Source organism: Orcinus orca, chromosome 14, assembly GCF_937001465.1.
Source record: "Orcinus orca chromosome 14, mOrcOrc1.1, whole genome shotgun sequence".
NCBI lineage: Eukaryota > Metazoa > Chordata > Mammalia > Artiodactyla > Delphinidae > Orcinus > Orcinus orca.
In genome coordinates, this window is record NC_064572.1 from 55068809 (window position 1) to 55092533 (window position 23725).

General features: G+C 38.7%; 2 long non-coding RNA genes across 4 annotated transcripts in view; one reads left to right on the forward strand and one right to left on the reverse strand.

The window, feature by feature from the left end:
• The window catches only part of LOC125960952 (uncharacterized), a 275883-nt gene that overhangs the window by 40749 nt on the left and 211409 nt on the right, over window positions 1-23725 (forward strand). The gene's annotated exons all lie outside the window — the stretch shown is intronic.
• Window positions 1-23725, reverse strand: part of LOC117196435 (uncharacterized) — an 80484-nt gene that overhangs the window by 23152 nt on the left and 33607 nt on the right. Inside the window, exons 3-6 of one of the 3 annotated variants that reach the window (XR_004476605.2) lie at window positions 16533-16782; window positions 13274-13327; window positions 1009-1132; window positions 108-190 (exon numbers count right to left, since the gene is read on the reverse strand). This is a non-coding gene — a long non-coding RNA (uncharacterized LOC117196435). Of the gene's footprint in view, window positions 1-107; window positions 191-1008; window positions 1133-13273; window positions 13328-15184; window positions 15844-16532; window positions 16783-23725 lie in introns of those variants that run through there. The other 2 variants (XR_004476607.2, XR_004476606.2) reach the window with 2 other exon arrangements.

Below are 23725 nucleotides of genomic sequence, written 5' to 3' on the forward strand. Positions count from 1 at the left end.
AGAGGCTAGCGCAGTATTGTGAAGCAGTTATACTCCAATAAAGATCTATTAAACAATAATAGTAAAAATAAAAATAAATGCAGCTATCTAAATGCATCTGAGATTACCTCATCCTTCTGGATTTTGCTGCTATTAGATGGTAGAAACTGCTGACTGAGTAGCCCAGCTACCACTTCTGGACTCATGGGAACTAAATCCAGAAAGTATATATATAGAGAGAGATACTATGTAATACATATAGAATACATAGTATTATACATATACAACACATACATTATATAAATTATATAATTTATAATGTATAACTTATATAATATCTCATATGACATTGTATAATGCCTAATATGTGTGTGTGTGTATATATATATACATATATCAAAGCCCAATTACTAGCTGCACATACACAAAAATACACAAAAGTTAAAACTATTTATAGATCAAAACAAGTACTTATATGACTGAATTAATACATGGCATGGATATAAAATACCCAGGAGAATAAATTTTAAAGGAATACAAACTTTATCTAATTATAGTTCTTGAGAGGAAACATGGTGGAAAGAGCTTGGTTTTCCTCCAGCTCTGCCACTAACTAGCTCAGTAAATCTACAAGATCCAGTGAGGTCCATAACAAGCTTATGGGTCAGACAATTTAAATTATGGTGAGGCAGGGCACTGATATGTGCAATACAATTCACATGTGCAACAAAGACAAAACAAAAGTCCTTTTTGTCCCATAACTAATCACACCTTTATGGGGCTCTCATTCCCACCAATAGTGGAAAAAGGAAATAAATATGACAATTCAAGGTTATTTAGTTTCAAGTTTTAAAAAGCCTCCTTCAGTGTAAAACTTCATTTGAGCAAATAGTCTACTCAAACTCCCTCTTTTTTTCCTCTTTCTTCAATTTCAGTGTTCTCCTATTCCCTCCTTCTTCACAGTATAGTATCTGAGTATGCATCCTCTCCTCATAGGACTGGGCCATCTAGTCTACCTGCTTTCCTTACCTCACAGTTCTACGATGCAAGTGTTGGTGCAGACAGGCTCCTAGGCACTCTCTACCAGTGTCTGTGGAGATGCAGCTAATCCTGGCGATGTAGGGTGTCATGCTGGCCCCTGCTCCTAAATCTCCTAAATAAAGTGGTCAAAAGAGTTCCAGAAATAAATGTCTGAGAAAGTACAAGAGATGGAATCTTATTCATCATTCCAACTACACCCACGACATCAATAACCATTTACAGTAGGTGACTCAACATGTTTTATCTCCAGCCCAGACTACTCCTACATCTGACATATGTAGCCAAGTGAAACTCAAACCTCTATATGGTGTCAAATTGAATATACTCAACCAAATTCATAATCTTAATCTCCCCAAATCTGGCATTCTCTTGGAATTCCTTAAGACAATAAGTGCATTTACCATCCCCCAGCTATTCAAGCTAGAAATTTAGAGCTAATACTGGCAAGTCTCTCTACCTCAGCCTCTCTATATAATTCATCATCAGGTCCTATTTCTTTGACCTCCTAATTACCTCACAAATCTGCCCCTTTCCCTCTGTCTTCACTGCCACCTCCTGCTCCAAGTCACCATTGTCCCTCATTTGGACTTCTTCAAACCAGTCAGGTGGCTGGTTTACCTGTGTCCACTCTGGCCTTCTTCTAATCCCTTCTTCCCACCTCAGCCAGAGAGATGTGTGCCAATCAGCTCACACACACACACACACACACACACACACACACACACACACACACCACACACACATACTCCTCTTAAAACTCTAGCTGGTGTCCTATTACTCTAAGGTAAAGACCAAAGTATTTAACATGCCTCTCAGAATCCTGCATCTTCTGGTCCCCTGCAGCCTCCCTTCACACACTCCCCTTCACTCTCATACTGGTGACACTGGTGTGATTTCAGTCTCTCAATCTGAAAGGCTTCCTCCTGACACAGGGCCTTTGTGTATACTATTCCCTCTGTCTTGAAGGCTCCTCTCCCCACTTAACCCTCCTTTGCCTGGCTAACAGAACTCTTCCTTCTGATCTCACCTGATCATCATTTCCTCAGGGAGCCTTTTCTAACCTTCCTAAAAATGTAAAATCATCTTGTCATATGTACTTCTTCTCAGTGGTAAGTTTACATGTATGTATATGATTTTTTGATTAATGTATCTCTCTCTCACTAGACTGTAAACTTCACAAGAGCAGAAAAATCATCTGTTTTGGTTCACAATTTTCTCCTTAGCACTCAAAACAATGTATGGTACATAGTAAGATGCTTCTGCATATATTTTCATTTCTATTCATTGTATACATAACTGAATGAATACAATCCCACCAGAAACTGATGATTATATTTTTAAAAACTCAGTTATTGATGTTTGTGGCATTGACTCTCAACAGGAGAAATGTTTTCAGACCAGAGAATGAGAGCAGTCTATACCACCTGTTCGCCAGGTAATCTTTGGAAAATCGTTTACCACAGCAGTTGCATTATAATAATAATACCAGTTTTCAAGCACAGGGCTATAGATAAACTGTCAAGTGCTACACAAATGTAAGACATTATGATTTATTAGCAAAGTTTAAAAGCTTTTTATGCAAAGGCCACCAAAAAATACATAAAAACACAAACTTAATGTTGAGAAAAGCCTTATGATTTCCTCCCACATGCTTCAATTTTATATTAGTTGATATTGATGCTTAATCAAATGATACACTGAAATATTTATGGAACATTCTTTAGGTTCCAATACCTTGAAAAAAATCTCTTTATTTCCTATTTTTTAATCATTATTATAGTTAAGTGGGTGAAATCAGTCCCTTCCTCATAGATGAGGAAACTGAGCTTTAAGAGAGCAAGTACGTTGTCCAAGGTCACAAGCTAATAAGGGGTGAACTAGGGTTCCAACACCTGTTCTGTGACTTCAAAATCCATGCATGCTCTGGAACTCTGGATAAATTTAAAGGAGAAATTTTATCAAACAAAAGTAGCGTTTCACTTTTTTGTGGAGGATCCATATTGAAACCAGAATTAGTAGCCTAGAAAATGGCCTGCAAGAAATATCCCAAACACTTGAGGAAAAAACTATAGAAATGGAAATCATGAAGAAAAATTTTAGAGACTTAGAGTCTATATCCAGGAGACCTAATATATGAATAACAGATATTTTAGAAGGATAAAGGGAGATAGATGAGAGGAGGTAGTATTTAGACAAATAAAAGGAAAAATGTTTCTGAGATAATGGAAGACTTTGGTCTGCAGATTGAAAGGGCTCTCTGATTTCAAGGACAGGAATAAGAAAAAGAGACACTGAGGCATGCTGTAATAAAGTTTTTGATCTCTTAAGGATAAAGAGAGATATCTTACAAGCTCCCAAGCAAAACAACAATAACAACTACTACCTACACAGGAAGAAAAATATCAGACTAGCATTTATAACATTGGAAGTTAACCAGTAGAATCAAATCTACAGCTAAGAGCAAAGACTGCAACTTAATTCTATGCCCTATCAAGCTATGATTGCCCTTTCAGGATGTGCAAGACCCCAGAGAGTGAATCACCTATATATTCCATCTAAGGAAAATACTCAGGAACATTAACCAAATAATAAGTGAAACCAAAAACTGACCGAAAGATGGAAAAAGAGAAAGATAAAAGAGCAGTGAACAAAATAAATGTGATGTATTTGTACATAAAGATGGATAGAGATCGACAGCTGAAGATACAGACATAAAAAGATGAGGATAAACTACATGATATTGCTTACCTAAGGGGTAAAGAAGGCTTTTGAAATAGCAGGGACATACTCTAAGGAAAACTCTAATAGGTACTAAATTGTGATAACAAAATCTAGGCATTTGGAAAAACGAAAAGCATTCCAAAAGATTAATGGTAGCAAGAGGGGAAAGAAAGGTGAGAGAAGTGAAAGTATTTTAATGGTCTCATCCTGTAGGGCAGGGAGAACTGTAGAAACAGCATCAAACAATGAGTGCACACCAAGTCAGGGTTTATTCATCTGGTGGAAGACAACCATTACCAAAAGAGAAAAATACACAAGAAATTCCAATTTAACAAGGGGAAAGAAATAGAATGAATATAAACTTAAACCAGCTAGGTTAAGAAAAAGGAAACAGAAGAAATAAGAAAATGACTAATGAAATGCAAAGATTGAAGAAATAAAGTCATTACATTGAATGTGAATAGACTGAGGTGTCCTATTAAAATATAAAGACTGTTGGATTACGTTGTATACATTTTGTTATTTGCAAACTTGCATTTAAGTTGAAGTGGTAAAGAAGATGGAAAATAAAAGGATCAGCAAGGAGATACCAGACAAGAAAACAGAAATGGCAACATTAATAACATATAAGGTGGAATTTAAGGCTAAAACATTATATACGATTGAAAGAATCACTATGTTGTGATAAAAAGTATAATTGAGGAATTTAGCTAAATCACTACAAACTATACATACTAAAAAAATGGCAGCTAAATATGTGAATCAAAAACTATTAGATATACAAAGAAAACTTGAAAAACACAATTGAAATAGGAGACTTCAATACAATTCTTTCAGAACCTAGTGGTCAAAAGTTAGTTAAGGTTACAGAAAAATTTAATAATACGGTCAATAAGGTTGATTTAATAAATTATGTGGTAGGGTAGAGGAACTAGTTTGTACCAGCTTTTGGAAGCCAGTTGTGAGTATCTCTTCCCATCTTCATGTTCAGTGATGTCACATTAGTAACTAGAAATAGGTCATGGTGGGAGTATATACACCATGGAAAACAAATGCTACAAGTGCTACAAATCGTATCTAGAGGTTTGGTTGTTAAACATTTATCAGCACACCACTGAGTCTCTGCATGAACATTTACAATCAAATAGAGGATACAATTTTTCTTGTATATCAATGGAACACGTTGAAAAGTTAATCATGTACTCGATTCAAAAACTTAATGGATTCCAAAAATGAAGATTTTTACAAACTCTGTCTTTTTGATCATACACCAATGAAACTTGAAATAAGTGACAAGAATTACCACTGAAAAATTTAGAAACATATTTCTAGTAAGTCTTAGATCAAAAAAGTACAATAAAAGAGAAATCAGTATCATCTAGAAAGCAACGAGAGAACCATTTATTCAGAATCTATGGGATAAAGGGAAAGCTCTACTTCATAGAAATGTTATAGCCTTAAATGCCTTTATTATTAAAGAAGAATGAGTAAGAAAGAATAATGCAAAGGGGCTAAGTACTAATCTTAAGAAATTGGAAAAAAAGAACCATAAAATGAACGAAGAAGCAATGATGAGAGAATAAAGATAAAAACTGAAACTAATAAAATAGAAAACAGAAAAAGAAAGGATTGAAAAAAGATAAAGAAATCCACAAACTGGTTCTTTGGAGGAAAAAAATAGGTAATTTTTTCCATCAGGCCCTTGAATAAGAAAAAACAAGAGCAAAAGTAAAGCAATATTAGAGTTGAGAAAGGAAATATAACCACAGATGTAGGAGCAATTAAAAGAATTGTAAGAGAATATATCACGAAACTGTTTACGATGCATTCAAAACACATTTGAAAACGCTTTCCCCGAAAACACAAATTCTTTAAACTGATCTAAGAAAAAATGGAAAACTCAAATATTCCAATCATCATAAAACTGGAATGGAGATTAAAAACCCACCATTCAAAAACGCATCAACACCAGATGGGGTCATAGCCATGTATTGCTATCTTTTAAAGAACAGACAAATATTTATTTAATCTATTCCATTCCTAGGAAGAAGATGAAAATTTCTTCAGTTAAATTTTGGAAGATAAAATTATTCTAACATCAAAACTGATAAAGGTATTAAACAAAAAAGAAGAAGAAAAAGAGGAAGAGGAGAAGGAGGAAGAAGGGATGGAGGAGGAGGGGGAGGAGAACGAGAAAGAGCCCTTTCCCTTAGATATAAACTCAATAAGGACAGGGATGTTTATGCTTAAATACTACAACCTTAGTACCCAGACTGATACATGACATAAAGCAGGTGCTCAATAAACAACATTTGAGTGAATAATGAACCAATTCTCCTCGTGAACATAGATGCCAAAACTAAAAATAAATTTTTGCAAACAGAATTTGATGACACGTCAAAATATTTATATCATATCAACAGACGCTGATATGATATCCTAATGTCATATAGTATTTTAAATTAACCAGTATTACAGAGGAAATGATATATAATACCAACATTCTTTATTATTTCCATGAAGCATCTAGAAAATCCAGTAAGTAAAAAAAAGTAAAACAATGAATGTGAGCATTAAAAAAGAAAAAAAATAATATGTTATTCCTGATATATGTCTCTATACCTAGAAAACCCAATTATCCTAGAGAAATTTCCATAGGAATTATTAATTGATAAAATCCAAATGCACTGAAATGGGAATAATATCTCATTTTCTAAAACAATGACAAAAAGAAACATGCAAGAGAGCTACTTAAGCATGGAAAGATATATACAAGGTTAGCATTTTGCATTACCATGTGGCAGGGAACAGAATCAAGGAAGAAGAACAGGAAGGAAATGCCAGGTGAAGTTCAAATGCAAAAACTATGTAACAAGTTCAGATTTTAATTTTATTAGTAAAATGGTTCTTAAAAGATGCATTTGTTTATTTTCAATGGATTGCATTGTTCCAAAGGAAGGTATAAAATGAAAGAATTAAGAGGTCATCCTTCCCAACTCCCACTTGAGGTGGTGAGACACAGGTCGAGAGCATAAGAAGCATAAATTTGAACTCCAACATCTCTCCTTCCAGGGCCCTGGCCTACTTTGCTGCATAATCTTTCTCCGTAACTTTCTATAGGGTTGCAACTTTCCACCTGTGATACATTAGCCATAAGAGGGAAGGAACCGGCCCACCTCAGGTGTGTGCTGCTTGATTAGATTTCTCCACCAATGGGCCCCATCAAGGACTGGTTTCATTCCTCTATGTTGCTACCCCAATAACTGCATGATTAAAATGTTTAATTGTTTATTCTCTCTAAGCTTCTTCTAATCCCACTGCATCACACTTAGGAAACTAGTAGTCTTACTCTCCTACTGAAGAGCCTTCATTCTAAAGCAGCATCCTCCCCACCACTAGCCACCACCACTCATCTGACCATGGTATTTGATTAAAAAGTAGTTCATTGGGCTTCCCTGGTGGCGCAGTGGTTGAGAGTCCGCCTGCCGATGCAGGGGACACGGGTTCGTGCCCTGGTCCGGGAAGATCCCACGTGCCGCGGAGCGGCGAGGGCCCGTGAGCCATGGCCGCTGAGCCTGCGCGTCCGGAGCCTGTGCTCCGCAACGGGAGAGGCCACAGCAGTGAGAGGCCCGCGTACCGCAAAAAAAAAAAAAAAAAAAAAAAAAAAAAAAAAAAAAAAAAAAAAAACCAGGTAGTTCATTGAACACATTGAGATAGGCGCTTATATGACAGAATCCATGATTGAATGAACATAATTTTAAAAAAAGAAGAAAAGTCATTCAGATGTGTTAAATTGATGCTAGAAATGTTCAGCATATTTTACTTTATGAAGTAACAAAAATATTAGAGACTTAAATCATCTTAATTTATTAAGATCAAAATTATATATTTAATCTTACATTTTTGTTATAAATTTTGGATATAAAATATTTTACTAAAAGAAGTGGCTTTTTCTTTTATTACAAAGCCTCTAACTATTAGGAATATTTCTGATTCTGGTACAGTACCAAGATTATTCTTATATTTATTTTCACTATGGCATTATGTAGAAATCCCAGTTCACACAAGTCCATGGAGTAAAAGATAGAAGCACACAGGTTTTATGTCTTGAGATATTTGGATATTTTTAAATTGCACCAACCCAAGAAGTATTCATTGTTTCATCATTGACAACCACCTCTTCCTTTTTAAAGAAACTAAGGGCTTTGATTGTTCATCTTCAATGTTGTAATAGTCCTCCACTGTGTTTTTTAAACTAAGATACGGCTTTGAAAAACCACAAATGTATGCTGTTTTGATTAAAACTCTTTAAGCTATAGCTAGATTCATGACAGACTAATTTGTTTAGTAAAAATATTGATAACAATTAACATCCAATAACACAATAACGTTCATCACCCTCAACCACCCTGCTGAAATCAAGGGAGACCTATACGTAGGGATTAGAGAGAAAGTGAGGAAGTCTGGAGCCACTTCCTGGCAGTCCCCACATTACAGCAGAATCAAACCCAGCTGACAGCACAGAACTTACCACGATAAAGGTAAATTTCTTTCTAAAGATCAAGATATCTGGTCTATATACATTTTTTTCTTTTTTTTTTAATTGAAGTAGAGTTGATTTACAAGTTGTGGCAATCTCTGCTGTACAGCCGTGACTCAGTTAAACACAGAGACATTCTTTTATTCATATTCTTCTCCATATGGTTTATCACAGGATACTGAATATAGTTCCCTGTGCTATACAGTAGGACCTTGTTATTTATCCATTCCAAATGTAATAGTTTGTATCTACCAACCCCAAACTCCCAGTCCACCCCTCTCCCTCCTCCTCCCCCACACTGGGCAACCACAAGTCTGTTCTCTATTTCTGGTCTATATACTTTTTTAAAGTTTGATTTCTCTTATTAATATGAATTTAACCCAATTTCTTGCAAAACAATATCCATTTGTCCTCTCCCTTCCTCATAGTAGTAAGCAATAAATAGCTGCACACTGAAATCACTCTTTTCTAGTCCCCAAATTTCCCCTTTGTCCACCAAAAAGGATACAGATAGACATTTCAGCCCATCCTGACACAACACATCATTGTTAATACTTAATGAATACCCTGCTTTCCCCACGAGAGTGTAAATTCTGTGAAGTCAGAATCCTTGTCTATCTGGAAACCCAATGTCATCATATCCTGAGTATTATATAGTTCCTGAAACATAATAGGAACTCAGTATTTGTGGAAACAAGAAGAGGAAGAGCTGGGAGGGGAGGGGAGAGGAAGAAAGGAAAGAAGGAAGTCAGGAAGCAAGCAGGCATATAATAATAAATGATAATAAATGGTGGCTTATTATTCAAAAAGTAGGTGTGATTATTATTGCTGTCACTATGCACGTTTTATGAAGGGGGTTGTAAATCCATTTGCCTGCATTTACAAAGACATCATTAGTCCTTCAGATGTTCTGTTGGACCTTAGCCACAACAGAATCATATTTCCAGGCTAACGTCTCTGAAAGAAATTTATTTTGGCTTCTGTTTATTTCTAAGCTAAGTATAGGGTAACCATATTTTAAAACAACAAAAAAAAAAACTGTCTCTGAAGCTATCTGAACCAAGAACAGCAAGTTCTGTTTTTATGAGGAAATGGATTTTCCATTAAATGGAAAACAGTATTTTTTTAAATTTATGTTTAAATTTAGAGTACTGAAAGTCCAATTTAAGAATGTTTTCTGACCATGGAAAGATCAACTTCCCTCAATTGTGAAGAATGCCAATTTTCATTGACTTCATATTTTCACTCTAAGTATTGTGTCCTTCTGATCTAGGAAAACAAGCAAAGGCATTCTATTAGGCTTTAAAGTTTCTCTCACAGTTCATATAATCATCTCAAGAGTACTGTTCTATTTTAGCACATTTTTGGAAAAGTTATCATACTCAAAAAATATGGCTATTTGTCAACATCCTCTTTCCTCTGTAGCAAGATGAATTTTCCCCTGCCTTTGCTCACCAGGAACCCTTTCTCATTGTGTGAAGTCATTTTAAACTGAAGAAGTAATTCTCCATCTCTGCTGATTTTAACCAGGAATGGAAGTTATGTATCAGGAGTATCAGCACTTTCCTATCCCTTGCCCATGTCAGACATCACTAATCAATCATGGCAAATCCAGAGCCTGGATTTGATCACAGAATTCATATCAACATAGGCTTTCAGGCAGTCACCTGCAATTAATTAGACTATTTATATGAGTCTAAACTTGTTTTGCCATTTCTGGTCTAGAAACTACCTGAAAGCAGTGAGGTCTATTAGATATCTTAAGATTCATTTTAGTTCTATTATTCATTCTTTTTTTTAAAACATCTTTATTGGAGTATAATTGCTTTACAATGGTGTGTTAGTTTCTGCTTTATTACAAAGTGAATCAGTTATACATATACGTATGTTCCCATATCTCTTCCCTCTTGCATCTCCCTCCCTCCCACCCTCCCTATCCCACCCCTCTAGGTGGCCACAAAGCACCGAGCTGATCTCCCTGTGCTATGCGGCTGCTTCCCACTAGCTATCTATTTTACATCTGATAGTGTATATATGTCCATGCCACTCTCTCACTTTGTCACAGCCCAAGGATCTAGGAGAGACAATTCAAGCAATCTTCCATACTCTAGAATAATAAAACATCAACATTCTTTGTGCTGATGTCAGCAATCAAGTTAGAGAGTAGTGACCAGGTATAAGTTTAAGTAGTAGGAGTTGTGTGTCCTGGGAAAGACATGTAACCCCATTTATCTTCTGTAAAATTGGAATGAAACTCCACGACCTGAATTACACTATCCTTCCCCAACCCAGCCTTTCAGTGATCAAGATTTCAGGGTCTATTTAGATCTTGTATAAATACAAGAAAAATGAATTACACGAGAGGTAGGTAAAATGTATGCTACTAGAAATGTGGAGTAAAGTTGGTCCACAATGGAAATAAATGGAAATGGAAATCCTAAGAACAAAGGGACAGAGTATGGAGCTAACCCTGCCACCCAGGTTGACAGAACATGGGACAAGAAATGAAAAAATGCTGCTGCAGGATGGAAGGTCCAGGGTGGGATGACGTGAAATTGATGAGAGGATGGGGGAGAAACAGAAACTCTGCTTCTGAATCTTGGTTCTAGCTATTTAGGAGACATTTTGTTACCATCAGTGAGTGAAGTGATGGTTAGTGGTGAAAAATGGTATATACTACAATGAGATATACAACCAATGATATATGCAACCAGCTGGATATCAACCTTTGGAATCTCCAGATGTTTGGCTGGTTCTATTACAGATACAAGCTAGGGCAATAGAACAAAGTGAGTTACCTCAAGTACCAATACCCCAATACCAAGAAATATCTCAAAATCAATCTTAGCTACAAAATATTTGAATCTGTGACTCTAGAACTATATCCACTATACCTTTTCTAGTTTTCCTCTTCACATCATTTCACATCATGTACCAGAGATGACAAAAATGCTGTCATGAGATGAATGCTGCGAGTGACAGTGCCCCTTGAGCCCCATCATATAGAGAAATACTGAAGCACCGCCACTCCCTCCAGGACAGACTCATGACTCACAGAATACCTGCCAGACCCATATGATGGTTTAGGAAGATTCAAAATCTTACCCATATTTTTCTGTTTTGCCAAATATACAACAAAATGAATCAAATGAATGGGTGTACTCAGTGTTCCTCTCCCCAGCACCAAGCTTTTTTCCTTTCGGGAGGGGGCAGCTTTAAGAGTGGGACACTGCCTTGGTTTCCTTTTTAATCTCTCTGCTCTCACATCAGAGCAGTAGAAATCTAGAAACTGTTACCAAGTTTTCCCTGGTCCAACTGGATTGCAGGAGAGAAGAATCAAACAGTCAAACCTAACAGTCTGCAACAGTCAGAGTTCTCCTGAGAAGCAGAATCATTCATATATATATATGTATCCATAAATATATGTATATGTGTATATCCATATACATGGAGAGACATGGACAGATATAGATATAGGAGATACACACACACACATATATATATATCCTATGTGTGGAATATACCTATATATGGTATATCCTATTTTATATATATGGAAAGATTTATTTTAAGGAATTGGCTTATTCAATTATGCGAGTTGGTAAGCCTAAAATCCCTAATATAATATTGTTAGTGAAGTATACTTCAATTAAAAAGAAGTCCCTAGGGCAGACCAGCAACCTAGAAATTCAGGCAAGAGGTGATGCTGCAGTCTTGAATCCAAAATCTACAGGGCAGGCCAGCAGGCTGGAAACTCTGGCAAGATTTCTATGTTTCAGTCTTAAGGCAGAATTCCTTCTTTTCTTGAAACCTCAGTTTCTGTTTTTTAAGGTCTTAAGTGATTAGATGAGTCCCAATCACATTGTAAAGGGTATCTCTTTTACCTAAAGTCAACTGGAACTGTACATGTTAATCACATCCACAAAGTACCTTCACAACAGTATCTAAAGCAGTGTTCGATCAAACAACTGGGCACCATAGTCTAGCCAAATTGACACATAAAATTTTACCATCATCCAGTCCTACTGATGTCTCAAACTATTGATCTTCTAGGATTTAATTATTTACATATCATTCTACCAGAGTAATAAATATATAACTTTTCTTGTTGTAAAAGAAATTCAAGAAATGTCAAAATGATTGTTTCATACACTTGGCATAGCTCTTTTAGTAGTAAAGGAGAAAATTATGTCACAAGTAAGCTTTAGAGTTGTTTAAAGAAAAAGCTCTAAAATATTGCAAGGTTCTTCTTTATAAATATAGGAATAAATTGGTAGAATGTTTTGGAAAGCATTCTAAGGTCAGATATCCAATGCCATATCGTCACAGAAGTACAAGACAGGAATTGAAGCAACACAGGCAAAAATCAACACACACATAATACTTACTACACCAGAAACCTGAGGATTTTTTCCCCTTTTATATGGAAGAGAAATGCAACTTTTTTCAGGAGTTTACATTCTCTGTGATTTTTTTTGATTTCAGAAAATAAGATCAAGAAAAAAATGAAAATGCTTTATTATTGCCAAAAATTCAACAATAAGTAGAGAAAATGTGGAATTGACTTATTCTATGACACCACAGATTCAACATCCTATGGTTCTAAAAGTCCCTTTCATTTATCCATTAATGTTATTGAACATTATTGCATGCCTGCTATGTCCCAGGCCCTCTCTTATGTGCTGGCAATGCAGACATTCCCAGCACCATGGCAGAGATCCTGAGAAGGAACTGTTTGTGTTTATGAAATAACTGTGAAGCAGTGAGATAACATTTTTTTCTCTGCATAAATGCATAAACATTGCGTAAATGGCTACCACCACCTGCCAGATAGGTGACTCTACCAAGCTGAGGCGATGTTTGTAGGTTTAGGAACATCCCTCTTTAAAGTATGCCTACCTCCTGACACACTCACCATCCACACTCCCAAACCCATTATTTTTCCCCCTCCTGGTCCCTTGGAGTTTTTCCCCAACATAGCGTATCATTTACCTGTGTTTGTCTGTTTCTTGTTTACCATGCTAACTCCCGCTCTTGGCACAGTGCCTAGAAAAGGGCAAGAGATTCAGTTACTTGTTGAGTGAATGAATGAATGGCATTTCACAATTATATATATGCCAAAACCTGAACTGAGTCGAGGGGTTGAAGAAAACATATCCTACCCCCTGACCAGAGAGGCATCCCCACCCATGGGCTGTCTATATTACTAGCCCCATCTTTGAAACATGCTATGCCAAGAACAGTGGGGACACTTTCTTAACCTGAGAGAATTAAGATTTATTGCCCTAAGGCATCCACTGTATGTCATAAATTAATGTCTCTCTTATTCATCTAGAATGTTCTATATTATCCTTAGGGAATCTGAGAAAATCGGCAAATCCTTTTCTGTGTTCAGTTGAGAAAGGCTGAGTGGAGGTACCCCGCACGGCTCGGTGGCAAACCTTCCAGACTGTATAAATGCAATTACACTGACCAACTGTGCATAATTACTCTTTCCTCTTGGCTATGTCCTTCTATCCCATTTAACTCTGACCATTTTAATTCTGCACTGGTGGCAGGAACACTCAGCTCTGTCGTTTTAATGCATCACTATGAGGTAACATCTCTTCTCTCCTAAGTCAAAGGCCTCTTTGTCAACTTTTCTAGTGCATCATTATGGGGCCCTGGGCAGGGGGAGTTCCAGGCTTCCAGCCCCTTCTTAGAGTAGCCATGCTCTTCATGCAGTTTCTGATATTTCTGAGTTAGCCATAGAGGACAGTCAATGTCAAGAATTTCAGGAGATGAGGGAGGTGGGGTGAGCCTAGAACCCCTCTATCAAGTCTGTTGCATTGTACGCAGCAATAGGAGCTAATTCAGGAACAGCCAGGATACCAGGTGGAGGAGAGGGCGAGCAGTACCGAGTGTTCCCTACGCAGTAGCCGCCTGCTGGCCGGCTGACTCACCATCTTATTTTCCTTTCATCATTCTGAGAAAAATAGGACTCCCTCTCCCTATGTTATGCTGCTCTCGGTAGGAGCCCAAACCTCAAAGAAGCTGGGACAAGAAGGTGAAAACAAGGATGTTTGATCACTTTATAGGAAGCCTTGATATAAGCAGAAAAGAGCCTACTTCTGCTTCCATTAAACAAAAACTGGCTCAGTGGTCTGCTTAATCAGGATACCACTTGGATATTTTCTCAGCTATTTTACCATTTTCATCTTTCAAACATTCTTTCAAGACAGATGTGACAGGAACAGTGCAACCTGTGTGTCTCTCCAGGAACAATAAGTAGAGAATTATTATAGATACAGGAGAGGTGAGTTTTGCATCTATCCTTATGGTGCTACTGAATTTCTAAAGTTAAGATCCTCGTCTAAAATCCCAAGCAGGATACATATGTAACAGTCTAGAGTGGTTTTCTAATGCCATTCCAAATACTTGTAGGAATAAGTGATGCGGATAAATAAACAAATCATTCAGTTAGAGTTTGTCTTTGTGTGTGAGAGATGTTTGCCATTGCTGAATAGGTTGAAAAATAAAAGATCAGCCCTACACAGACTACTCCCTTCCTCTCCAAAGCCTAGTCTGCTGTGGGTGTGTGGACCAGACCAAGTAGGTCCCCATTCGGCATGGTTGACAGAGGAAAATGAGATAAAGTGTACTTCCACACTGCTTAATGATTTTTCTCTTCAGAGGAACTATTAGAAGCATAATGTATTTGGTCATCTAAACACAGGACTTATTAAACATAAATGTATATTGTAATAGCAATAAAAGCAAATACTGTGAGCGAGCAGGCACTATTTTAAGCATTTTGCGTGTGTCAGTTCATTTAATCCTCACAAGACCCCCATGCCATAGATGCTACTATTAATCTCATTTTACATATTAAGAAACTAAGGCACTGAGAGGAAAGTAACTTACCTAAGATCACATGATGAGCAGGTACAGTTGTCCCTCGGTATCCGTAGGGGATTAGTTCCAGGGCCCCTCATGGATACCCAAATCCATGCATGTTCAAGTGCCTGATATATTAGAAAATGGCCGAGTACAGTCCCTCCTCCCTCCTTATCCGCGAAACCTGCGGTTAGGGAGGGCTGACTGTATTTTGAAATAATATTGAAACAAAGATAGGTGAAGAATAGTACCTCTTGCCACTAAATTTTGTTTCCATCGTCACTTAACTAAACCTTGGTTTAGGAAAATTTTTATTTTCTCGAAAAAAGAAATAATTCCATGCCTGAGGCCAGGGCTCCTCTCCTAACTATTTGTAGTTTGCATGTTATATAACACAGGGTGTGTCCTCCTGCTGACAGAGTTAAATTGAGGCTAGTTCTCACTAAATATTCATACTATGGGTGAAGAAAACTGCTATCTGTTCCTGGGGGTTATGTTACCTGTGGTGATTCCATACTCTATTTCTTTTTCTGCATCAGAAAGAGGAAAATTGAGACTTTTGAAATCCCCAAGAGTTTCCCCCAAATGGCTATTCTAGCCATTAATCATGACTCAACCTAAAAACTCATGAAGGAACCAAGCTGCTGATTCATTCAAATAGCCCTCCTCCCCAGGCCCAGGAGTTGCCTGCTACACCACTTGACCTCTCTGGCTTAGCTGTGCTTAGCAAAAATGATTCCTTACTGGGGCCTTTGCTCCTGGAACATTTAAAAGCACAATTTAGAAAGAGCAGTAGCTTTTAAATACAGTTACATACTGCTTCCCTCACTAGGTGCAAACGTCTTATGAATTTTAAGTGAGACTTTTACCTAAACCACTATACAGACCTCGGTTTCCAAAACAGAATTTGCCACATTTTAAGTCCTAGGTAAATTCTAGCTAACAAATGGCCTCAAGTTCCAATACATGCAACAAGGAAAATGTATAGCTCCTTAGCTTGTGTTTTACTTCCTACTTTCCTCCCCAAATGATGAGGCTACTATAATGAAGGATTCTAGACTCCCAAGCTTTTAAACAAGGGTCCATTTAGTGCTGGCAACAGAAAGCAACACACTATTTCTCTCCCTTCTCCTACCCCCATCTGCCCCTTGACCCTCCAGATGGAAGCATCTCACGGACATGTCCTGTGGTTTATTGAATACAGCAGGTCAGAGAATTCTCAGACTAGTCCTAAGTACGTGGCTTGTTGTAGGGACTCACGGGTATTTGTCTGGGAGGACACATTAAGAAGATTCACAACACAATGAACCTCATAATCAATAATAGCTACCTTTGAACACTCACTGTGTGCCAGGCACCTTTCTAAATGACTTACATGTTTTAACTCCTTTAGTCTTCACAGGGCAACAATGAGGTAGGTACTCTTCTTATCATCCACATTTTATAGAGGAGAATATTGAAGCACAGAGAGGTTAAGTAACTTGCCAAGGTCACACAGCTGGTTAGAGGCAGAGCCGAACGTTTGGACTCAGGCATTCCAGCTTCAGAATTCCTGAGTTTAGCCACTGTGTTCCAGCCTCCTCTCAGAGTAGAAGTTTTATGCTGACTGCCCTCCTCCTCCAGGCCTCAGAGATAAAGAAAGAAATGGTCAGCTACATACTTGCCTGGGGGTTCGTGGGAGGGGTAGATTTCAGAAAACCCAGTTCTGGGGGCTTTTGTTTGGTTTTTGGAGGGGGCCATTGTTTCTGTTACTGAAAAAAGACTCTTTATAACAAGTATAATGTTTGTCTAGCAGAGAACCTTTGGACATGTTTATCTGACCTTCCAGGGCAGAAATAAACAAGAGTCGAGATCTGCATTTGCACTTACAGTTCTGACACATTAAGAATCCAATGAATACCCAAAGCACCAACATAGGTCACAAATGATACAAGCAGAGCAGCATACCTGGAGGGTGGGTGATTTCTAAACCTGTTTTATCCCTCTGCATCCAAACAATATGGATTTGTTGATAGAAACATGTCAGTTTCAACTTTTTCAGTATTCCTGACATTTACTTAGACTCGAGGAATAGAGAAGAAATATTGTGGTCTACAAAAGCAATCAAATCATTGGACTATCTCCACTACAGAGTTTCATACTGGCAAACTCCATTCCTCTTTGGAAATCCAGCACGATTCTGGAATTTTCAGAGCCTAAAATATAAACCAGAGTGTAAGGAGAGCTGGAGCCTTATGTATCTTGCTCACAAATGTGTTGCAGTTGCCTAGCAGCAAGTAGGCACTGAATACACCAACTAAACGTTGGTAAATGAATGAGTTGGGACAACAGAGTTCCCTGTGAGTCTGGTTCCATTCCTGCTTTGAGGCAACCAGGTAAGACTCCTATTCCAATTTATTCTAGAACTTCTGCAGGATATGCAACCTGAAACATAGCAGCCAAGGAAAATCTTTGTCCAAACGCATACCTCTAAGACAATTTCAGTAGCCACAGGACTTGTTGACTGTAAGACCAGCATCTGACCACAGGTTAAAGGTAAAGGCCTCTGCCCACCCATGTACCACAAACCCACTTGCAAAGTAATTTAGTGTAACTGGTCTTTGGGGTCAGACTTAAATTCAAATCTGAACTCCACCATTTATGAGCTGCATTTTGAACCTCTCTTAACCTCCTGTTTCCTCATCTTTAAAATCAAGAGAATAATTCATACCAGAGTTGTTGTAAGAATTATATTAGATAATATTTTTTAAAGGCTAGCAGAGTACCTGGCATACAGGAAATGCCTAATAAATGGCTAGGAAGAGTAGAATGGGAAGACGCTGAATACTTTTTCATTCTAGGCGCCTCCTCCATGTAATTTTTTAAAAGGCTCACAGCACACGGATTAGATGATTACCAATTTGTCTTTCTTTTTTTTTTTTTAAAAAAAAACAGTGGGCACTTGGTTTATTTATCTTCCTGAGACTTAATCTATTTTGAATTTCAAATAACATCCTACAGCTTGGCTTGGGTTGTTATTCTTTTTAAATTTATTTATTTATTTTATTTTTGCTGTGTTGGGTCTTCGTTTCTGTGCGAGGGCTTTCTCTAGTTGTGGTAAGCGGGGGCCACTCTTCATCGCAGTGCGCGGGCTTCTCACTATCGCGGGCTCTCTTGTTGCGGAGCACAGGCTCCAGACGCGCAGGCTCAGTAGTTGTGGCTCACGGGCCCAGTTGCTCCGCGGCATGTGGGATCTTCCCAGACCAGGGCTCGAACCCGTTTCCCCTGCATTGGCAGGCGGATTCTCAACCACTGCGCCACCAGGGAAGCCCACCAATTTGTCTTTCAACCAGTCTATGTGTATCCTCCATGTGATACTGAACCTCTCAGAAGAATTGTGATCTCTTCTAGCAATGTGCCAAGGGAGCTTTGGCAAGAGTGGGGCTCATCACCATGGCGCTGGCAAGTCAGTCGTGTTACGCTCATAATGAGAATACGTTTCACTAAATGAAAGGATTTATGTAGTTTCCAGAAATAATTAGCTTGCTGCTAGGCTGGGGTCCTCATTGATGTTACTCTCAGACCACCTTCCCAAATAACTTTAATAAAGAAAAGAACTCTTGACTTTTCCATATTCTGAAGATTTCAATCTAACATGTTATTCTGATAACATATGGAGAAGCCTCTTAGATTATCTTGGTCCCCGTCAGGAATTTTGTTTCCTGTACTGAGAGCATCTTAGTCACAGAAAATATTTGTGCTTATATGGTGATAAGGGCCATAAAATATGAAAAACATGTTTTGCCTATCAAACCATTTAACAAGCGTACAATGATGATTGCTACCACTAGCAATGTGATCCTAAGAGAAGCAGACCCTTGGATTCAAGGAGGAAAGGAAGAGAAATGAAGCTACTATTTTAAAATGCATATAATGTCCCAGAAGCTAGTATATTTAACTACCATCACTCACTGAGTTTCCCATGTGCCAAGCTCTTTGTTAAGCACGTTTATGCCCACGTTCTCTCATTTAATCATCACACCTATTCTCTGACATTGGTAAAAACAGACCCTATTTTCCAACTGGGAAAACCGCAAGGCAAAAGTTAACTTGCCCAAGGTTCCTTATCTAAGAAGTGGCAAGTTCAGAACTTAAACCCTGAAATCTGGATTTGAAGTCTAAGATTTCTCATACTACCACTTCATGTTTCCTACTGTTGAATTCAGCAGATGGTAAAATCTTGACCCTTACAATTGGAGCAAGTAGGGGTGTAGGATCTCATTTTCTGACTAATATACAGTAACAGATATTATCATATAGGAGGACAACTTCATGACCTCTCTATGTATACCAACAAAATGAAGGTGTACCCCAAATAGTCTGTCAAATGAGGAATAAGCTAGATCTTGATCTCTCTAGAGATCAACGGGTTCCAACAGAACTCTAAAATCCTGGAGTCTCTACTTATAATGATTTTGTTGTGTTTGTATCATGGTCCAGTTTTAGATCAACTGCTTACATATAGTAAGTTTTCCTCACTCATCAACTTCTCCCAACTCATGGCTTTTCCTCCAACACCTTTTCCGTTTACAGGCATACCTCACTTTATTGCGTTTCACTTCATTTCACTTCACAGATACTGTGTTTCTTACAAACTGAAGGTCTGTGGCAATCCTGCATTGAGCAAGTCTATCAGCACCATTGTTCCAACAGCATCTGATCACGTTTTGCTAATTCTCACAATATTTCAAACCCTCCACCAGCAAAAAAGATTTTGACTTGCTGAAGGCTTAGATAATAGTCTAATTTTTTAGCAATAAAGGATTTTTTAATTAAGGTAGATACCTTTTTTAGACACAATGCTATTTCACAGGTAATAGACTACAGTATAATGTAAACATAATTTTATATACACTGGGAAACTAAAAAATTCACGTGACTTGCTTTTTTGCAATATTTGCTTTATTGTGGTGGCCTGAAACCAAACCTGCAGTATCTCTGAGGTCTGCCTGTATTTTCATAAATAGGTTTCATTATCAAAAATACAAGAGAATCATAGCAACACTAATTCCACCCCCCAGGACTAGTTCCTGAAGGCATGCTTCAGACCTTGCACTTGCTTTTCAGACAAGAGTGGAAATAATTGGGCTGCACTAGGTCTATTTTTACGAAATTATTCTGAAGAACAGTCATTAAGTTGGGAAGAGTCTACCTTATCCATCTCCACGGGTTTGCTAAATGAGGACAGTGGTTTGTGAAAAAGCAGTTGTGAGCTTTTAACACCACCATGTTTCATACAGTAGTTGATTTCTTATATACTTCAGTGGGCCTGGTCTCAAAGCCAAAACTTAAAAGAAAAAGAGCCATCACTAGCTCTATTTTAATAACAATTCTTCTCTACAGTATCCAGAACTATGTGACATGCTCAGAAAAAATATCCTTATAAACATATAAATTCACACCATAAAAGCAATGTTGTGATTCTTAAACTGTGGGGTAGCCTGTCCATTAGTGGGATATTCGTTTTTATGATGGGTCTCTAAAATGTGGTCCAGAGTGTGAGGTGGACTCGTGCAGCACATGATTTCCCAACAAGGCTCTTTCTTCCTGAGATTTGCAGAGTCACCTCAGTGGTTTTCACAGCTGCAAGTGGTTTAGGGCAACTAGAAGGGTTTCCAGGCCAAAGACGTTGGTTCTAATCCTGGATCTGCTGGTAGAATTCACTTCATTTCAATATATTTCCTCATCTCCAACACGTGTGGTTTGGACGAGGTGATTTCTGAGGTCCTCCACAAACCTCAAGCTCTAAGGTTCCTTCTTCTACCCTCCCCACCCCCCATCCCATACACACACTGGCTTCTTCCCTTCCCATTGCAAACACCACTGGAAACAGGAGTGACATCTCAGACTAGTCTGATGATCAGACTCCAAGATACTGATGGCGGCACTTTCACTGCTGAGCGGGGTCTCCGTGCAGTCAAATGCACACTTGGGAGTGGGATGCACTTGGCCGTAGCTCCCTTTCCTGCTCTTAGCCATGCAGATGAAGTGGAAAGTTGGCCCAAGGCTTGTTTTCCGTACCACTCTGCCCTCCCTTGTTCCCTGTCCACAGCAGAGCTCAAGCCCATCTGCAGCCTCCGCTATTTTAGGCCTCGGATTGTGAAACAACTGCATTTTTCCTTACAGTCTCTCTCTCCTCCCTCGCTCTGTAGTTCCGTACCCCTGCTGCTGCGGATGTGATAGACTGGGTATAACCAGCTGGGGGGGAATTAAAAATTAGGCTGATACAGTCCCATTAGCTTTCCCAGAGTTCTATGAACTGAGAGCTCAAGCCCAAACCCCCTTGCAAACATATAGCTTTTTTCTCAGCTTACTTTCTGCATGTTCCATATGGTTGCCCCTTCCCAGAGAACCTTCTAGGGAGGAGAGGACTCGGGCTGAAGTGAGAAGCAGAAGCTCTCAATTCCTTCGCTCTGACACTCCACTGTCACCAATCATGCCATACCAATGAGATGGTTAGGAGAATACCTTTGAGTTCAGAAACAAATACAGACAACCGTTTTATCAGAAGTTAGCTTATACCCTAATTAATAGTTTGCATAAAATGGAAGCTCTTACCTGACAAACATATGGCAAAAATTCCTTTGTCTGAACTAGTTCACATGAAGCTCAAGCCTCTTTTTCTCAGAGTATCTCTAGCTCTATCGTTTTCTTTTACCGTGTGTCTGTCTCTCTCTCACACACACACACACACACACACACACCACACACGCTCTGCAGGGTGACCATGTAGGTACATCACTGCATCGCACTGAGAGGGACTGAGAATTTAGTCCTTCCCAGACAAGCCACCTGAACAGGGAGCCTGCTTGGAAAGTCCAAAGGAGAAATAATACAACTGGTCCCAGTTTTTCCCGTCCGCAGCCCACATATACACCCCCTAACACACGCACAGCATCTGCCTTGCACACCCTAGCATTTTCCCACCCAGTGGGAGCTGTGCACCTCGAATCGTTACCGCAGCTATGAAGACTGACTTCTCGAGGACATACCTCTGGACTGAGGAAGTGTGCTGGCCAGAGGCAGCTGCTCGCTCTGCCCAGTGGGGCTCAGGCTACCCTCCTCTCTTGCCAAGTTGAACTGGGCTCCCTTCCAGCTTTTCCCTGAGGGCAGTGACTTATCATTAATGACATTTTCCAGGTCCTTAGCCTCTCATCCTGTCATGAGAATCCTATCATTTGCACACCATTGACTGGGGCCTAAATGCTGCTTTGGGTGTAGAAGAAAAAGAAAGCAAGCTGAAAAAAATATTCAACAGCCACGTCCTCAGGCAGTTATGAAAACTCAGCTGAAAGCATTATGTCTGGCCTCCCAGAGAAGGAGAAAGAAGAAAGACAAAAAACATTCAAGAGCTGTCAGAGTTCCTTCTGTAAGTCCTTCCTTCCCCTAGTGATAATAAATGCGGGCTGTGTCGAAAATTTCTCATTTTTCCTAACACTCCCTGAGCAATTCTCAAGCTGTTGTCATTAAGCTAATGTTTTCTAAAGCATAAGATCATTTATAGTAATTAGACATGGGAGGCTTCTTACCTTTCCAGAATCTTAATGCTGTAGCCTAGTAGAGGAAGCTAAGGAGTCTTCTCAATTACAACGGCTACTCTCTTGTACCATCTTTTTGTTTTTGTTTTTCAAGAGGTTGGGGAGACCCGGGGTACGATGACAAGGTAGCACAAACCTAGGGCAGAGCTGGCTCCCCAGAGAACCCAGAGAGGAAGACCTGTGCCAGGGACCACCCTCTGCACCGCGCCACAGCTGAGAGAAGAGGAAAGATGGGAATTGTGTGACTTAGAGACTGTCCCATTTCACCTCAGTGCTAACCAAATGTTCTTGGTGACACTGTATTCCTTAGAGTGGCAGGCGGTAAGAAGTCATTCTTTCTGGAATGATCCCATGTGCTTTTTACCCCATCCAGCTTCGTCAACCTAGAGCTCCTCTACGTAATGGGCTGCCTGCCCTAGCCAAGACTGGTCCCAAAGATTAGATTCGCTACATATTGTAAAAATATTACATGTTCAGAGTAAAATCTTCAATAATGCAGAATGGTATATGATGAAAGGTAAAATTCCTCTCCTTATCACCTGACTTATATCCTTATATCCTTTAAGAAATGATTTATACATATGCAACTGATTCTGTAGACAATAATTTTTTAAATATTCAAATGGGGATCACACAGAGCACACTGTTCCATTGCTTGCTTTTTAAACTTAATGTATTTGGACATTTTTCCATATCGGTATGCTCAGATCTAATTTGTTCTTCTTAAGAACTGAACATTGTTTGGGCAGACTGTAATTTAATGAGTCCTCTCATAAGAGACTGTTAGGTGACTTTCTGTTGTTTGTTGTTACCAGCCATGCTGCAGTTAAATTGTTTGTACACATATATTTGTGTAGCTGTGCACGCGGATCTTCGAAGTGGAATCCTAGGCTTAAAAAGTATGTACATTGTAAATTCGGATAGATGAAGTCAGATTGATCTCAACAATAGTTAAAGGTAAAGTGTTTGCTTTTCCACAGTTTGGTCCATG